The 20,869-nt window shown below is 33.4% G+C and overlaps 1 protein-coding gene across 1 annotated transcript in view; it reads right to left on the bottom strand.

The window, feature by feature from the left end:
* Nucleotides 1-20,869, bottom strand: part of LOC129611557 (dynein axonemal heavy chain 7-like) — a 277,416-nt gene that overhangs the window by 214,620 nt on the left and 41,927 nt on the right. The window lies entirely within an intron of this gene.

Here is a 20,869-nt window from a genome sequence, read left to right as displayed (position 1 = left end):
AGGTATACAACAACATATACCATTGGTTAAAGGGTCGAAAATTGGTAAAACTTTTGTTCCGGAGTAGGTACGAAATCTCAAGGGTTTTCGAGATACAGGGATTTTACGAATTTTCACGAGATTTCTAGTTATCTAAGCTTTTTTCATTATAACTTCTATTCGAAAAAAGATAGGGGCTTCAAACAAACAGTTTCTGAGTCATAAGGTCTATTAAAGGGGCTTAAAATAATCACCTTACTTGATTATATATTTTGTGTACTTTCGGAATATCAATCATTGGAACTTTAGGATAAATCAAATTTTTCCCATTTTTTAATTTTTCAGTTTTTTCTAATCAGGTAATTTCGTTCGAAATTTTTTGAAACTTTGAAATTTTTTACAGAATTTTGGCCACTTTCTCAAACCTTAATTTTAGTCACTAAGTGTTTAAAAATATTTTATGGTACAGAATATATAGCACGAAAACCATTTCTATGTCAAGATTTTAAGGGCCCTAATAAAATGTAAAAAAAGAAAATTGTCATTATTTTTTACTTTTATTGATTTTTGCTTATTGATCTTAATTTAAAGTCGGGTTTTATTAAAAATGTTTTCTAAAAATGAGAATAGAACTGTCAGCGTTTAAAGTGAATGAACAAAATGTTTGCGTCGTTTATACTAATAATCAAAAAAAAACCTAGTTAAGTGAAAGTGTTACAGAATATTATAAAAAATGCCTGTTATTTACTCCTTTTCTATTTTTACCTAGAAAATATACAATACCTAGGAAAATGTAATTTTGACTCTTAGTAGAGTTTCGCTTTGTACTACCCGAACTCTCTGAAATACTCGCCAGTTACTTTCGTTAACAACCAGAACTAAAATATCAAATTTCCAGAAATTCCATCAATTCGTTCCGTGGATATGGTGAAAAATGTAAAATTGGCCCGCAGATCAGTTTTCGAGCCCTGATCTTTCCAAAAAATTTATATGTTCATTGTTTCAACACGAAGAATTTAAATATTAAATTTCAATTAAATCTGTTGATTATTTCTCTTTATATAACAAAAAATGTTGCTGACGCCTGATTCCTTCCAAAAGGTAGGAAGCCTAATAAAACTACAGGTTAATAAAAATAGCTTATTTACACTTCCCCAACATGGAGAAGTGCGTTCCCACCGAAAACGCGATATGCAAAATTTGTCGCCATCACATAACCTACCTATTGTTTACACAATGCGGTCGGTAAAAATCATTAATCTTATCAAAGCCACTTTAAAGTAAAATTGGGTCAAACTAAAAGTTTGTAATGTAGCACTTAACTTGATTGAAGCGGAGAGAAAGGATGACGAAAAAAAATGTTAGTCGCCAATTTATGAAGGGCAAAAGGAAAGAAAAGCCTCCTTTATTGATCATAATTTCAAATTTAATTATCTCGTCCTTAAATTTTGCGATATAAAATTCATTCGAAGAATTTTTCTGAATCGGTTTATATTTTTATATTTTGAAATGTTTCGCAAGAAATCAGGCATCGGCAACTAGACCTTTACTACGGGCCAAATATACATTTTTGTGTATATAAAGAGAAATAATCAACCGATTCCATTGAAATTTAATATATGAGTTCCTCGTATTAAAACAATGAACATCTTAATTTGTTGGAAAGATCAGGCATCGGAAACTAGACGTTTACTACGGGCCTAATATACATTTTTGTGTATATAACGAGAAATAATCAACCGATTTTTTTATTATGCAACTGACGGCTCACATATTCAAAAGATCTTTACGACTTAACAATGCGAAATATAATTTCTAAATAGATAATCGATCTGAGCATTGAGATAATCGATCTGATGTGGATTTGAGATTTATGAATATTAACGACAACAGAACCCAAAGATTGTAAAAAGAATATCATTTTATTCAGCGCACAGTTGAACAAACCGAATTTAGATAAATCAGAAAGAAGTGAGGAATTAAAATTGCCAGAAAAATTGTGACAAAACTCTTTATAAGTCGGAAGTTATCGTCGTTTTAACTGAGCAGAGGCCATAGAATCACAAGTTCTTGAAGCACAAGCTGTTTACTGCCGGATACATGACCAAACTTTACTGCTTCCAGAAGTTCAATCTTTCTAAAACTGCATTTATAATGAGAGAAGCAATCCCACACACCACACTCTAAGCTTTATCAGTAAAATTTTTGCAAGGTTGAATTGATAATTTTGCAATACAATATTTCGACCTGCTTTTAGCATAATATGTGAACCGATACAACATTACGAATTTCAATGGTGTGAGCAAACAACAGCAATATATTTTTATTTGATGCTTACTACTCAGTTTATAATTCAATTTCAGTTAAATTATGAGCGTTAATAAGTTTTATGAGCATTGCAAGCAGTGCAAATGGTGTTGATGGCTCTTCTACTTTTGCGTGAATCGAAATTAAAATATAGCTTCATTATATGTTGAATTTCGAAATATAAGTGAGGAAACAAAAGATTTAATTTTGTAATTTGCTTGTTCAAAACATTGTTGACTTTGTTTAACGCATTTCTTATTCCGCTTAATTCGATTATATGAATAAGTTTGAAGCTTCAATCTTGTATTTTCGCATCTCTAACATTGATGGTTATTTTGTGTGATCCTGACTAAACCAACATCTGCATATCCGCTGTAATTGGTGTTACTAGCATTAAAAATAAAGGAGAAGAAACCCAGTTAGAAGAGAAAAAGGTACGTAACTTAATCGTATTGCTGGGTAGCAGAACTAGAATTAACTAGAAATATTTTCTTTTTTTACCGACCGTATTGTGTAAACAATAGGTAGGTTATGTGATGGCAACAAATTTTGCATATCGAGTTTTCGGTGGGAACGTACTTCTCCATAGTAGGGAAGTGTAAATAAACTATTTTTAGCAACCTGTCGGTCTGTCGGTCTGTGTGTGCACGCGTGTATCTCAAGTTCGGCTGAACCGATTTTGATGAAATTTTATATGTAAGTTTGTTTCCACCATGGCACGGATCGATCAACTTTTGGTATATATCAGGCCTCGGGAACTGCACTTTTTGGCGGGCCTGTTTTACATTTTTGAACATTTTGAAGAAAATATTCAACCGATTTACTTGAAATTTTATATATAAGCTCAACTCGACCGTCCGCAAAAATTCGTATGTTTTGGAAGAAATCATATCAATGAACATATAAATTTTTTGGAAAGATCAGGGCTCGAAAACTGATCTGCGGGCCGATTTTACATTTTTCACATTTTTCATTGATTATCTATGGAACATTTGACGAATCGATGGAATTTCTTGAAATTTGATATTTGAGCTCTGGTTGTTACCGAAACTGACTGGCAAGCATTTAAGGGAATTCGGGTAGCACAAAGCGAAACTCTACTAAAAGCCAAATTTACATTTTTCTTGGTATGCTGAACACATCAGATTTTTTATATGCATGGTTCCAATTCTTCTTTTTTTATAATATCTTTTTTTATAATATCTTTTTTTATAATATTCCAAAAAATTTATATGTTCATTGCTTTAATACGAAGAATTTATATGTTAAATTTCAATGAAATTGGTTGGTTATTTCTCTTTATATAGCAAAAAATGTATATTTAGCCCGTATTAAACGTCCAGTTGCTGACACCTGATTTTTTCCAAAAGTTAGGAGATTTCGCTGACGGCCAAACAAAGCTTATATATGAAATTTCAAGTAAATCGGTTAAATATTTTTTCAGACGTTTAAACCTATCTTAACCTGTTCAATATTTTAGCATACATTGTTGTTTTCATTTCAATTAAATGCTAATGTAGCAATTAATTAAATTATTTATTATTGTTATTAGGAGGAGAAATGCTATGCAATAGTAGAACTCTGGGAAATAGTAAAACTTCTTTATTGCATAAAGAACTCTGGGGGAGACCACTTATTGCATAGTAGATCGGCGTTGATGGATCCATTTGAAAGGAGATAGGCGGTCATGCGATTACCCCCATTGGTAATTGCCGACAAAAATGACAGAGTTAAGGAGGATAAATCTGATCAAAAGTCTAATAAGTCTGCAGAAGACAAAAAAATTAACACCCAACCGTTAGTATGAGAAAGCATCATATACGCGAAAGTAAATTGGATACTCAAGACTCGAGAATAACCGAGTAAGAAAATTTTTGTAAGGGGTTACAAAACGAAATCTGCAAACTATAAGCAGAGAATGCAAATTTAAAAAATCAAATAGAATCTTCATCAATAGAAAAAAAGAACAAAGATGCGGAAGTTATTGTACATGAAATTGATGAGAAAGAACTGGATAGAAAACCGACTGGAACCTAAAACAGAAAAATGGAAAAGAAATGGCAAAGGAATTAAAATAAATTTAGAGAAGACAGTTAAAAAATAACTCCAAAGAAGCACAAGCCTCCTCCGGTTATATTGAATAACAGAATTAGAAAATGCTTCCACATAGTTAGGATATTAAAATACGAAAAAATAAACGTTAGTATCAACATGATGAATAATGACCAATTAAAAATAAACGTGGTGGATAAAAATAAATACAGATTGCTAACAAAAGCTTGAAATAAGGCTAGACTGGAGCGGCACACGTATGAGAATAAACTGACAAGGCCAGTGAAAGGTATGGCTAGAAATCCGAGCCCGAGGATATAAAAGATAAAGTTGGGTCAAAGCAATGCTTTGTATTGTAGCACTTTTTCCTTCAACAAGTGGAAATTCTGTTTTTAAATACAGTTTATGTATACCTATCACACTATTAAAATTTTTTTTCATTCATATACAAAACTATTTCTGGGATTGCATATATTTAGGATGACCGATTTATGCAGTATTTGAAATAGAGCAAAAATTAATATAAAGAGGGATTAACATAATGCTCGATTTTAAGGTTTGTATGTACGAGTTAAGAAAAATAATTATATTTTTTAATGTCATGGAATTTACCGTTAACTTTTTGCGTTTATAGACATTTGAAAAAGCTTGCGGAATATAGGTGTCAAAAATTCAAATTTTACAAATTTCAAGGGGCGATAACTTGAGAGGGGGCGGAGATGGAAAAAAATTTCTTCTAACGAAATGAACTATTTATTAATGTGTAAAACCCCCTAAAATTTCAAGCTTCTACAGGCTGGGGTCTAGAAGAAAAACGATATCAAAAATTTGAAAAAAAAACGGATTTTATGTAACAGTAAATTTTAACGGCCATTTTGTTTTTTTAAAGTTCAAGTATAGTATACCACGCTAAGGAAAGCAAGCCGCTGCATTTTTGCGTTTGCAAAATTTCAAAAATGCTTATGGTTTCTTTGCAAAAAATAGTTGAAAAAGGCCACTTTTAGGGTTTTGGGGGGTATACCTTCTGGAGGGGGGGGAGATAGGTAAAAATTTTGTTCTACGGAAATAAGTTTCTAGTAAAGATCTATGTACGTACAAAATTTCAGCTTTCTATCTTCAAGGGTGTAGAAGTTTTGTAAACAGACACACCGACAGACGGACGGACGGACGGACGGACGGAAGGACGGACGGACGGACGGAAGGACGGACGGACGGACGGATTTACGGTCAGACGGACGGACGGACGGATGGACGGTCGGACGGACGGACGGATGGATGGACGGTCGAACGGACGGACGGACGGACGGACAGAGTGAAACTAATAAGCACTTTTTTTCAAAATTGTTTTGGAAAAGTCTTAATGAGCTCATTAACAAAGGTTTTAAATGTCTAGATGTTGTAAATAAAATGAAAAGTGTAAAAGTGTAAGATGTTGTAAAACTTTCGCTCTTCACGTTATCTTTTAACCATTCGGAAGACTTAAAAAAAATCTTTAAAATAGAATACTTACAGCACATGAGAGTAAAAATCGAAGCTCTTAGAAACAGCAAGTCTATTCTGCAATGCAAAAAATGCCAGAGATATGGAGGCTAAGTGTGTAAAATGTGCTGGTAATCATATGACAGTAGCTTGCAACAAGAAGGATAATTTTCAGTCCAAATGAGCAAATTGCAATGAGGCACACCCTGCTAGCTATCGAGATTGCCTGGTTGCAAAAGAATTGCAAAAAAGATAATTGAAAAAGAATAAAACCAAACAAAATCTAGTTAAACTTAATGAGCAAAGGACTCCAATAATAGCCAGAATAACAATATCTGGCAAAGTGTTAGAGGGATATCATATTCATAGGTATCATATTCATAGTCGCTTCTAAGCAAAACAGGATATAAGAATAATAATAAGGACGAGATCTCTAAAGTACGTATAGTGACTTGCAATGCTAATTGAGTTTTTAATAAGAAACAAGAATTAAAGGTTTTTTCTCAAAATGAGAAATATAGATATATGTTTGCTGTCGGAGGCTCATTTGAAAACCTTTTCTAATTGCTATAAAGCAGTACCTCCCAGCAATCAGAAAAGAGAAGGTAGTGCAATACTAATAAAAGAAAGTATAGAACATATTGAAGAATTCAAGATAGAAACAGTTGAAATTCAGCTCATTCCGATAAAAATTAAATCTATTAAACAAGACTTAAGTGTTGGTGCTGTATACTGCCCACCAAATTGTAGCATTAAGAAAAATACTTTTAAAGATCTCATTTACAAGCATGAACACAGATATCTAATAGGAGGTTACTATGATGCCAAACATACAGATTGGGGTCCTAAAATCATCTCAACTAGAGGAAAAGAGCTAAGAAAAGCTATTCAAGAACTAGGTTGTTGCTATCACTCCACTGGCACTCCTACTTATTAGCCAACTGACACTAACAAGATTCCTGATATTATTGACTTTTTTATAACCAAAAAAATATCAGAAAACTTTCTAAGCCTGGAAGATAATTATGATTTTAATTCGGATTACTCTGCTGTCATATTAAAACTAAGTAAAAAAACAACTAAAACATTATTTAGACCCAGTTTGACAAATAACACTACAGATTGGGTGAGCTTTAGATAGGAAATAATAAACAATATTGACGTAAATATTAATATACAATCAAGAGAGGAATTAGATGTGGAGTTAGAAGGATTTATTAAAATCATACAAAGAGCTGCATGGAACAATGCAAAAATGTCAAAGTATAAACTTACATCAAGTAACTAAGACAAAGTATTTTTCAAACTAAAACAAATTTTTTTAATTTTTTTACGCAGTATTATCTATTATTAACATCTACTTTTCCATTTCAGAAATGAAAGGAATTTGCATTATATTTATTTCTCTACAAAATATTTCTAAAAGTTTCAGTACCTGTGAGGGAAATTAAGGTCTGAGATCTATTATTTCTTAGGGTTACAAATGGTAACGCAAATTGAATACACCGTTCGAACATAAGTTATTAGAGGTATAATGATCATCAATTTCATAGGGTTTCAGAAACTTTAACGAAACAAATAATAATTAATAGTTAATGCTTAGTAAAAGATCCCAAATGAGATAAGCATTTAATGAAGGATCCAAATTGAGCAAAAGATAATAAGAAACAAGAACGTAATATATATAATTACAGTTATGTATATAGATTTTGAAAAATTAAATGTTTTTTTATCAAAAGCTTTATCGACACACCAGCTCTTAGCTACACGACGCCTATAAAAACTAACCGCATATATTGACGAAGGCTGGAATAGTCTCTCTCAAAATCTGTAACTCTATCGGTCGCAGTTTTAGACTTAGATAAAGGTATAATTTATATAAGTAGGAAAAATTATGCGATTTAATATTGCTTCAACTCAGGATTATACAAAAAAAGACCTGATAGACCAACTAATCGTCAACGCAATTAGACGTCTCTTTATTGTTCGAAGATTTTTGATCAAAGAATTCAAACAACGTCAAAAATTTCTAAACACGCATTAAGACGGATTTATATTATTAAAGAAATTCTTTAATTATTAAAAAACATGTATGTTTTTCTTTATACGTACAGTTTTTTTCATAATTTTAGATGAATGCGGATGTTTTAATCCAATATGAAAAAAAATTTATCTTTGTCTTTTTCTGAGGACTTCTTTTCCCTTATCTTTTCTTAAATTAAAGTTAAAGTTTAGTAATTTTAATTAATATATTGCTTTTCTGCTGTACTTTTAAACTTCTTATGAAGATGATTTTACCTCAAGAAAATTTTACAAAATAGCTGAGAAAAACGAAGCAGTACAATCTTTACAAGTTTTAATTGGCTCACCTGTATGGCTCGTTTTGCGTCATGTGAAGTACGTTTTGGAACAATAAATTAGAAATACTAAAGGAAGGAGGATCTTGAAAAAACAATGAAGCCAAATGTTTTCTAGTTCTTTCTTTGCTCTGAGCATTGTCAAAGTCATAACATGAGCTTATTTATTTTATTTTCTTATCTGGCCTCTGCTATAAAATATGTGTGATTTGCAAGAAGGATAAGTTTTATTATGATATTTTTTTTTTAAAGCAAAAATTAAAAAATATTTCAAAATATTTTCTCAATTTAAATATCTGGAAAAAAAATCAAATTAAAATAAAACTCATTATTTTTTTATTTTTGAATAAATTTTGCTTTATAAATTATGAAATTATAAATTTTAGTAAAATATTTGAAATGCAAACTTCTTGATTAATATTTCCAATCTACTTTCTTTTAATTTCACTACTTCTATTAAAACTGTAATTATATAAGAAAACGAGAAAAAAAATAGAGTTGACCTTGTCAACTCTGTGATACCCGTACGAATTTGTTATCCTATGTGCGAATAACAAATGTGCCATAACTAACTATGGGGCAGACTATGACTTTAAGTTGCCGTATTACCATATTAATTTATGCAAAATTTTAGTACTATGTGTTATTCAAAATACTCGTTGTGCCAAACTACTATTGATGTTGTATGGCAGCTACCAGAAAGAGCCAAGAAATTTTAGCGAATTTTATCAAGCACATCGGCCCTACTAATATACTCACTTGTGCGAAATCTCAATATCACAGCTTTTATAGTTTCTGAGATATAGTGAAATAACTTTTGAAGTTGTATGCCAGGTACCAGAAGGAGCCAAGTAATTTCAACGACTTTTATGAGACACATTGGCCCTACTGATATATTCGTTTGTGTGCAATTTCAGTACCATAGCTTTAATTTTTTTTTTTTTTTTTTTTTGCCTTTTCTACTCCACGCGGGAGCATAGGGCCGTTACAAAGCTTCGCCATCGTACTCTGTTGTGGGCCATTCTTTTTGCTTCTGTCCATGTGGTATTTGCACCTTCTATTTCTTTGTATATCGTTCTGCGCCATGTGTTTCTAGGGCGCCCAACACTCCTTCTTCCTTGAGGGTTCCACTCCAGAGCCTGCTTGGCAATCGCACTGGGTGGCCGCCTTAGGGTATGACCAATCCAACCACACTTTCTACGCTTTATTGCAATCGCAATTCTTTCTTGGCCAGTTATCGCCCATAGGTCTGTGTTGCTTACACGTTGGGGCCAGTATATTTTGCAGATGGCCCTCAAGCATCTGTTTACGAAGACCTGGAGCTTGTTTGTTGCATTTTTCTGGACCAGCCAAGTTTCAGAGCCGTATAGAAGCACAGACTTTACACATGCGTTGAATATGGCAAGTTTCGTTTTTCTTGTTATGTGCGAGGATCGCCAGATCGCCCACAGTCTGCCAAACGCCATTCTAGCCAGTTTTAATCTATTATCCATGTCTTCCTTGGCACCTCCCGATGTAGATATGATGCTTCCAAGGTAGTTGAAATGATCCACATCTTCTACTGGCATAGAACCGATGTTAAACGGGGCTGAGTTAGATGCGTTTATTCGGAGCGATTTGGTCTTGTTATTGTTAATTTTGAGACCTACTTTTTCTGCCGCTATCTTTAGCTCATTTAATTTATTTTGCATATCCGCGTGCGTGTGGGAAAGTAGAGCAATGTCGTCTGCGTATTCCAAGTCTTCTAGACGGTTCGTAATGGACCATTGTATACCTCTAGGGGTTGTTGTTACTCCACGCATTACTTCGTCGAGAACTAAGTTGAACAGTAGGGGGGAGAGTGGGCAACCCTGCTTTACACCATTGTTCATTTGTAATGGCTCGCTTAATTCATTGCCGTGCAGCACTCTGATTTCTGAGTTATTGTATAGGGCCCGTATAATGTTTATTATTTTCTCTGGTACTCCCCTACCGGCCAGCGTCCTCCAGATCTGCTCACGTCTTATAGTATCAAATGCTCTCTCAAAGTCTACGAATGTTATGTATAATGGGGACCTCCATTCAACTGATTGTTCTACCATTAATCTCAGTGTGTTAGAGTGATCGATGCAACCTCTTTGTTTTCTGAACCCAGCCTGTTCTTCTCGCAGAGTATGCTCAAGTTGCGTTTCGATTCTTTCGAGGACTATGAGGGCCAGCACTTTGTTTACTGAGTTTAGTATGGTGATTCCCCTCCAGTTGGAGCATTCTCGGAGGTCACCCTTCTTTGGGAGCTTCACTATAAGGCCCTGCTTCCATGAATCCGGGACATTCTCGTTCTGCCACACACTTTGGAGTACTGGATGTAGTATTGCCGCAGTACTACCAATGTCAGCCTGTAGAAGCTCTGCGGGGATGCCATCAATGCCTTCTGCTTTATTCTTCTTTAATCTCTTTAGGGCTTCCACTGTTTCTCGTTGTGTGGGCGGGGAAGCATTTATTCGGAGGGCATGATTTGATTGTATTGCTGCATAATCTTCTGGCACATTTAAGTGGTGTGAGGTTTCTTCGAAGTGCTCCCTCCAACGCTCAAGCTGCTCAGTTCTCGACGTCAGCAGATTTCCATTTTTGTCTAAGACTGGCCGATCAGTTTTCGTGTTGGTCTTAGTAAGCGATCTTATTTTATTGTACAGGGTGCGCATATCATTACGCTCGGCTGCTGCTTGTGCTTCTGACGCGATATTGTTGTAGTATTTTCGCTTATCACTTCTGGCAGACTTCTTAACTTGTTTCGCAATGTTGTTGTATTCTGCTCTGAGTTCAGGTGTAGGGTGTGCTAAGAGCTTATTTCTCAGATTTCTTCTTATTCTTATCTTTGCCCATGTACTGTCAGAGATCCATATTTTTCGCTCTGGCTCTTTAATTCCTACTGTTTCTTCACCTATCTGTCGTATACTTGATTGTATATCGCTAGGATCCAGCTGTCGTGTAGCCAATTCTTGCATTTTTGATACAAATTGACGCTTTGTACTTTCTATTTGTAGTTCTGGTACACGCAGACTCACTCTTCTTTTGCGAGCCGTATACCTCAAAGCACTTGGTCTCAATCTTATATCTCCAGTGATAAGCATATGGTCACTGTGTATATCAGCCCCTCTTCGTGTTCTGACATCTAGCAGCGAGCCTTTCCATTTTGCGCTGACACATATGTGGTCTATTTGGTTTCTTGTTTGACCATTAGGGGACTCCCAGGTGTACTTGTGTATACTCTTATGAGCGTAGAGAGTGCCGCCAATCGCCAAGTTGAATTCTGTACATAGGTCGAGGAGACGGTCGCCATTATTATTTCTTGTACTAACACCATGGGGGCCCATGATTTTTCTTGGGTCATTCTCCAATATTGCACCCACTTTTGCGTTTAGATCGCCCATAAGTATGATGATGTCTGTTCTTGGGATATTGCTAATAGTTGCCACAAGTTGGGGGTAGAATTCATCCTTATGTTCCTCATCTGACGTTTCGGTTGGGGCGTAGCATTGGATAATTGTTATTTTTCTTATTTTGGTATAGAATCTAGCCGTAATTATTCTGTCAGAGGTTGACTTCCAGCTCATCAGGCTATTGACCATGGTTTTATCTATTATTATTCCTACGCCATTGCTTCCGCCCGTACCACCAGAGTATATGAATCTGTTACCCTCATTTGTTATTAGCTCGTTCATACCAGGTCATCTTGTCTCGCTTACTCCCAATATTTTTACCCTGTATCGCTTCATTTCTTGTTCAATTTGTGCCAATCTTGACGGTTCTAACATAGTTCTAACATTCCATTGTCCGATTCGAGTCCTTGTATGAGTTCCAATGTTCGTTACCAGGTTATCAACGGTGTTAATCCGAGGCCGTGTATCGGTTTCTTGAGTCAAAGGAATTCACTAGGCGGGTGACTAGCCTACCGTAGCTATCTACATAATCTAGTTGATCTTATCGCCCTGTAGAGGGACGAGTCAGAATTTTTTCCGCAAGATGTCGCCGCGGTCTGTACAGCCCTGAACTTCTTCTGACGGTAAGTTGAGATGTTTGGTGGGTTGTCAGTGTCATGCGTCAGATGATATATTTTATATTAATTATTTCAGTTTATTAATTGTATTGTGTATTTGCGGGCTATAGTATTGGATATTAAGAATATATGGTAATTATTTTGTATTAAGGTTATACTAATATTAGATATTAATTTTTAGGTTATATGTGGACTGCTGTGGGAGAATTGAAATTACTTATTCAGTAATTCCACATCTATTTAGTGCAGGCCGTCGCAGGATTTGAACCCACGCTCCCTCGGTTGATTCAATCTATACTCGAGTGCTTGACCACTCGGCTACCGAGGCCACACCATAGCTTTAATAGTTTCTGAAATATAGTCAAATAACTTTTGAAGTTGTATGGCAGGTACCAGAAGGAGCCAAGTAATTTCAACGACTTTTACCAGACACATTGGCCATACTAATATATTCACTTGTGTGAAATCTCAATATCACAGCTTTTATAGTTTCTGAGATATAGCCAAATAACTTTTGAAGTTGTATGGCAGGTACCAGAAGGAGCCAAGTATTTTCAACGACTTTTATGTGGCATATTGATCCTACTAATATATTCGTTTGTGTGAAATTTCAATACCATAACTTTTATAGTTTCTGAGATATAGCCAAATAAATTTTGAAGTTGTATGGCAGCTACCCGAACCGGTACCCCGATCATGTCCAATTTAAATAGGGTTCTGGCACTTACTACAATAAATCATTTGTGAAAATTTGGTCAACTTAGCTCAATTAGTTTCTGAATTATCGTTCGGACGGACGAACAGACGGACGGACGGACAGACGGACGGACGAACGAACGGACAGACAAAGCTAAATCAACTCAGAATTTGACGCTGATCAAAAACACATACCTGAGTCTATATCTAACACCGTTATTTCTTAGCGTTACAAACGGTAACGCAAATTTAGTATACCCTTCGAACATACGTTCGTACGGGTATAAAAATCTGATGTGGTCAGCACATAACCGACCGTCCGATTGGCGTTCCTTTTGTCACTGAATGAACAATATTATTATATTCGTTAGAAGCTCTTTTCTGAAGATGCCTGAAGTCTTTATTATTGTTTTCAGCCCCTAGATATCACATAACTTCTAATAATAACCGGGAACTGCACTTTTTAGCGGGCCTATTTTACATTTTTCACCATTTTAAAGAAAATATTCAACCGATTTGCTTGAAATTTCATATATAAGCTTCGTTCGACCTTCCACGAAACCTCCTAACTTTCGGAAGAAATCAGGCGTCAGCAACTAGACGTTTACTACGGGCCAAATATACATTTTTGCGTATATAAAAAAAATAATCAACGTATATAAAAAGAAATAATTTCATTGAAATTTAATATTTAAATTCCTCGTATTAAAACAATAAACATATAAATTTTTTCCAAATATAAGGGCTCAAAAACTGATCTGTGCGCCGATTTTACATTTTTCACCATATCTGCGGAGCGATTTGATGGATTTCTTGCAATTTGATATTTGAGTTCTGGTTGTTACCGAAACTTACTGGCGAGCATTTCAAAGCGGAACCCTACTAAGAGCCAAATTTACATTTTTGTAGGTATGTTAACTTTAAGGTTATTAAAAATGTCCAAAAAATGGAAAGAAGTATTTAACAGAGATTTTTATAATATTCTGTAACACTTTCACTTAACTAGACAATACACATTGCAGTTGCTTATATGCTGACCACATCATATTTTTGTTTTATAAGCTTTTGTCAAATAGTATTTTTTTTTTAACATTTATTAAATATTTTATAACTTTTTATTTACAAACTGCACTAATTTTATAAACAAAATAAAAAAAAACATTCTTCGTTTACTTTTTATTGAACGGCGCGTAATTTTTTTAGAAAAAAAACAACATTTTGGCATTTTATGTTGATTTTAGATGGACAACGCTTTTGGCAAAAAAGGAGACTTACCTAAAGTCTTTGGCTTTACTACGTTTTTTTCAAGATACGATTTTTTTGTGAGTGTAAGCGAGATAGAAACAATGATGGTCCTTCCTTTAGTATTTCTAATTCGGTGTGTTGAATAACATCGTGGAAAGTACCAAAACTTTACTGCAGTGTGCCTATTCCTAAATATTAAGTATCCTGATAATTAAAAAAAAATGCCACCGATGCTGCATATAATCAATTAAATATTCACCAATATTAATTTAATTTTAAATAAGTGAATAGTTTTAATCAAATCAATTTTAACAATTTTAATGTTATATTAATTAATAATATGAAGCTTATAAAATGTTTCCATTGTATAAAAAGCTTAAGTCTCTTTAATTATCAATCAAGTCTCTTTAATTTAAGTTTCTTATACCCGGCACATTCGTGAACTTTAGTATTTTAATTTTATATTCTAACTTTAGAATGTAGTTTGTAACCACTTAAAGGAGTCATCTGCGATATGGACATATAAGTTAACGTTGTCTAATCTAAATAGTAATATTATCTTACGATTTATTTTATTAATCATAGTGCAGAAAATTTAGTGCTTAATCAAAAGAGCAATAGTACTTATAAATCTTTCAACTTTGTAGAAAATTGATGTTAAAATTGTTATTAAATTTACTAATACAATTAATCCGAATTTACTAATAGAACTAATAAAATTGATAACAATTAGAAGCAGAAAAACGAGAGGAAAATCCTCCAAATTTGTAGTTGCGTAGATTTTGAACAAAAATATAAAATCTATAATTTATTACTGAATACAATATTCCCGATGCTTCATAAATAAAACTCATTAAGTAAAAATTAATTATATTGTAAAAGAATTATAAAAATGTATGGAAATTTGAAATATTTTCTGTTGCATCGGACGAAAATTATAAAAGTATTTAATTTTGATTATAAAATAAATTTAACCCAATTCCATACAACATTTTTAAATTTTATGAAATATATAAATTTTAAATTAAATAATAAATAAAATTATCAATAATTAAATGAATTGAAAAAATTTTAATTTTCAAATAAGTGACACAATTAAATAAAATTTTCAAATAACTAAAACAATTATATAAAAGGGGAGAAAACAGAGCAGTTATTTTTAATTTGTTTTAATTAATATTACAGGCAAATAAAATTTTTTTTACTTATTTTTGTATCAAATAATTTTTTCAAAATAATAAGAAATTTAATTAAAAATTTACAGAATTTTTTGTAACCTTTAATAAACCATATTGAAAAACGGCAAGCCAAATTTTGCAAAGAAAAGAATAAGCAAGAAATTTTAAATCAAACCTTACGGTGTGTGGCATATTCCTAAAAAATTCCTTCAAAATATCCTTACTAAACTCTTACACATACATAGAAAATTATTACAACAAAATCTTAAGGTATTTTAAACTGAAGGTTGTTATTATAGTAGAATTGTAGCCTTTCTTTGAATTTCTAATAACCAATTTTCCGTTGAGCTTTTGATTATTTTGTCCTTAATTTTTAACACTTTAGGCTTTCTTCTAACATAATATGTCGAAATCTCTTCTATATTCCCTCGAAAGTATCTGATATGAAATCAAGAACGCCTTCAACTCCATTTGTAATGACATCTACTCCTGAAAATTTAGGCCCAAAATTAAGCCGCATAGGGCATCATGTGGAATTTGATAAGGAGCCCCGAATTGTGAACCAAAATGAACCGGAACATGTACTCGATGGGAAAGGCGCAAATATTTCTGAATCTATTAGAGAATTAATAAAACATGAAGCACGAAGAATTTACATTTATTTAAAAATTGTAAGAGGAGGACGATTTCCTAATTGATTTCAGCAAAGAAGGAGGATTAGAGGGAACGAACACGACCCCAGACATAGTAAAGAGTTTGAGAACCTTTTCTGGTGACGAAGGAGAGTACGGCTCGTGGAAAAAGGCTGTGGAGAGGATCTTGGCGATTTATGATCATATAAGAGGATCCGCCAAGTATTATGGATCCTAAGTGCAATCAGGAACAAGATAATAGGGAATTACAGGTTTGAGGCAGGGAAATAGCTCTACACAGGAATTCTACATGTTAGTATATCCGCACCTGATGCTTATCCTCGAGAAGCTTGGTTGCATGGATGCATCGCAGGAGGCGTATTTAACGATGGAAAAACCGTATAGAAATAAGGCACTCGATACATTCATTCGCGGACTAAAGGGTGATTTACCTAGATTGTTGGGAGTGAGGGAACCACAGGATCTGCCCTAAGCCCTTCAATTAAGTTTAAAGTTAGATAATATGACGAACAAGAACAAAAACCAAAATCATCAAAAAAATAACGAATTAATTCGGGTATCCGTTTCTAATACACATCTTCATAAGAATAATTCTAACTTTCGGAAATACAATTTTACACAACCAAGTCCTGTCAGACAACATATAGATAACCATCATAGCAACTTAAGGAACAATTTTAATCAAATAAAACAATTTGGATATAATAACTATCGGCTGAATCAATATAGAAATAATTTTAGATACGGCCAGCGTGAGAATGATAATTTCCCTAACTCCTGGAGACATCATATCAATTCACAATTGCAAAATACGATTAACCCGTCCCAACTGCAACTCAAAAACGAACCCGCCGGTTCTAAATAATTTAGAACTCACCAGAATGTTAACGATTACCAGAACAGAAACTTTGGTGGTAAAAGATCATTTCCAAGTCAACAGCAGAGCCACAATAAGACGCAGAGAGTTAACTACATCCAACCTTCTGGCAGCAGAGATCAAGAACAAAATCCTAACAGAAAGTCTTGTACGTGTGCTTGAGCTAATAAACAAAATTCTAACAACTCAAGACAAACTGATGGAGGTAATCCTTTTTTAGATTAGGGAGCTCCTCACTTCCATACATAGAACATCGAGATCTATCTAGAATTAATAAGTAACATAAAAATACCCTTTAAACAATACAACATTCAGTTAATAATATAGAAATTCGTACATCCCGCTTGAATTCTATCCAAAAGGAAAGGCTTGTTTTTCTCATAAAAAAGTATACCACCTTATTTGCTGATCCCGACGAAAAACTTCCATACACAACTACAGTACAGGCAGAAATCAGAACAACATCCGAGGACCCCGTCTATTCGAAATCATATCCATATCCAATGGCACTTAAGAATGAAATAGAGGAACAAGTTCAAAAATTATTAGATGACGGAATTATAAGACCTTCCAGATCGTCATACAACTCAGCTGTATGGGTGGTGCCAAAAAAAGAAGATGCATCAGGAAAAAGGCAATACCGGATGGTAGTGGATTACAGAAAAATAAATAAAATAACTGTTGCAGACAAATATCCGATTCCGAAAATTAATGAGGTTTTATCAAATCTAGGCAGCAAAATATTTTCAGTTATCGATCTAAAAAGTGGATTTCATCAGATACCGTTGAAAGAGAGTGAGGCGGCTTTCTCTATTAATAATGAAAAATACTAGTTTACCAGGCTTCCATTCGGCCTAAAGAACGCTCCTTCAAAATTTCAAAGGACTCTCGATGACATTCTGAGACAACACATCGGTACAAGATGTTACGTCTACATAGACGATATAATCATCTTGGGGGAGAATGAAAAAAGACACTTTGAAAACCTAGAGGCTATATTTGATACATTTAATAAAGCGAACATGAAAGTGCAACTGGATAAATCTGAATTCCTTAGGAATGAAGTAGAATTTTTTGGATTTTCGTATCGGGGAAAGGACTCAAAACCAATGTGAAGAAAGTTCAAGCAATATGTGACATGCCCATGCCCAGGAACTTGAAGGAGTTAAGATATTTTGTGGGAATGTCGTATTATTACAGAAGACTTATACAGGATTTTGCGAAAATCGCAAAACCCCTGACATCCCTTTTAAGAGGGGAGGGTGGACACGTGTCCAAATCCCAATCTAGGAATACGCCAATTACCTTAAACGATGAAGCAAAGGCAGCATTTATGCAACTGAAGAATTCCTTGGTTTCAGAAGAAGTAATACTTAAATACCCAGATTTCAGTAAGGATTTTGAATTGACGACGGAGGCTTCAAACCATGCAATCGGTGCAGTCCTATCTCAGGGAAGAAGACCAATAACTTACCTTTCTAGAACACTAAACGAAGACAGAGGAGGCTTATGTTACTAATGAAAAGGAGCTTTTAGCAATTATGTGGCCTCTGACTTCTCTCAGGAATTACTTATATGGAGCAAGGAGAGTTATAATCTACACCGATCATCAGCCTTTCACATACGCTTTGAGTAAAAAGAATTCCAATAGCAAACTAAAACGATGGAAAGCCATAATAGAGGAGTATAACCATGAGATCAGGTACAAACCGGGTTACACTAACGTTCTGGCCGATGCACTCTCTAGGCTCACACCAGATTCACAGATATTCAGTTTATCCGTAATTCAACATAGCGCAGAAAGCTCATCTCACAACTATATCCAATTTATAGATACACTAATAAACGTTTTCAAAAATCAGAATACAATTTGTTATTTGTATTTCAAAAATTAAATACAAATAACAATATAGACATATCATATCTCAAACACAGTTTTCAGAAAGTGATCTAATAGTGATTTTAAAGAAATTTTTGAATCCAAATATTATAAATGCAACTATGATGGATGAAGTTACTATGAGACAAATACAAAGGATTTACACCAGACGCTTCAAAAATTACAAAATTAGATTTACTCGAACAATAGTGAAAGATATAACCGATGAATCCGAACAGGATGATATTATAATTACAAATTATAAACGCGCACATAGAAATGCTGCACAAAATTGGGCACAAATTATCCAAATTTGTTATTTTCCTAAAATGACGAGCAAAATTAAAAAAATTCGTTGCAATGTGTACGATTTGCAAAGAAAATAAGTATGATAGGCACCCCATGAAGATATTCGACTGGCTCTAAGAGATATTTTTAGTTTTTTAGTTAAAATGAATAATTAAACGTATTTTTTTTATCTTTTAGAATTGAATGTCTTGGAGAATTTTAACAAATATTCCCCAAATTGTTCTGGTGAAGTTACTGTGGTTTACGATAAGAATTACATAAAGTCAATATATATTCATGTAGATCTGTAGTAAATGTACGCCCTGACATGGATCCTGAAAAAATACTAGTTTTTTGTACCTCTCTCTTCCGTATAAAATCGTGCTACGAATTGTTAAATCTACTTATCAAAGCCGATGATTTACAATTAACTATGCTAAAATCGGTAGATGTTCCTTCACAGTTTTTCGTGAATAAAAGCTATAATGCAGTTTCTTTTAACTATAAATGAAATAAATTACTTTAAATGGGTAATTTGGTCAGACATTTATAATAAGATAAATCCCTCTATGTTAGAAATACCAAAGTTCGTTATTGACATGCATATTTCAAGAATTGATAATGAAGATGGTATCGAAATTTTCAAAGATTACATAACAAAAAAATATTTCAATTGTAGTTATAAAGAATTTTATAAAAATATGGTATCTAAAATAATACTATATTATATATGTTGCTCGGTTTACCCTTTTTGTACTTGCACAATTAGAAAACTTTAAAATAGTAAATTAATTAAATTCAAAAAAAAAAAAAAAAAAAAAAAAAAAACAATTAAAATTTATTTTAAGTAAATAAATGTAAATGTAATTTTGAAAAACAAGAAATATACCCCACCCCACAAAATTTGTATTAATACAAAGTAATATGTAGTAGTGTCGGTACATAATACTATACATCACTAGTGTTTATTTACACCACTGGGTAGTTTATCATCAATTTGCATACATAGTTATAAAATAAATAGTTGAATTGTATTAATCTTAAGATTTTATATGTATATTTTTAAATTGCTACTAATAATAATAAAAAAAAAAAAAAAAGATATATTGTACTACTATGGTGTACCTATATGTGTAATAATCGATAATGAAAAATGATTGAGGTCAGCTTCGATCAAAGCTATGATGGAAGATGATTTAAAAACAAGGTGTACATAGTACCACACTACCACCATATAGGAGCGAGTCAAATGGATAAATTGAAAGAGCGCATTCAACACTTGTAGAAATTATACGTTGCCTGAAAGCAGAAAATACAGAACGAAATTTCGAAGAATTGTTGCGACGAGCTGTGAATCAGTATAACTATACTATTCATTCAGTTACAAAGAAAAAACCGATCTTATTGTTTCTGGGAAGGATACCAAATATTGCGCCAGAGGAATTTGAAAGGACTCGTCAAATGATTATCGAAAAATTAAAGGAAAAACAAAAAACTGATCTAGATTATCACAATAGGAAAAAGAAACCCGTACAACAATAAAAATAATAATCATTTATGTTAGGCATAATAAGAGATTGGGCACTAAATTAACGGTTAGGTATAGAAAGGATATAGTAAAAGAAGATAGGAACACTACTGTACTTACCACATCGGGAAGGGTGGTACATAAATCTAATACAAGATCAGGATAATGTAGCAAACCAATTTTTCTTTTCCCCATTCCACACTTTATGTGACTCCCACAATTCAAATTTTGATTTCTTTTCTTTATCTCTTCTTACCACTTTATATTTCAGATTTTTGATGACCAGGACCCTAGCGCACATACAAATTTTAGATT

The sequence above is a fragment of the Condylostylus longicornis genome, unplaced genomic scaffold (assembly GCF_029603195.1).
Source record: "Condylostylus longicornis isolate FDR11 unplaced genomic scaffold, ASM2960319v2 ptg000052l, whole genome shotgun sequence".
In the NCBI taxonomy this organism is placed as follows: domain Eukaryota; kingdom Metazoa; phylum Arthropoda; class Insecta; order Diptera; family Dolichopodidae; genus Condylostylus; species Condylostylus longicornis.
The sequence above is the reverse complement of the archived record's forward strand: the minus strand, read 5'-3'. Positions and strand labels throughout refer to the sequence as shown.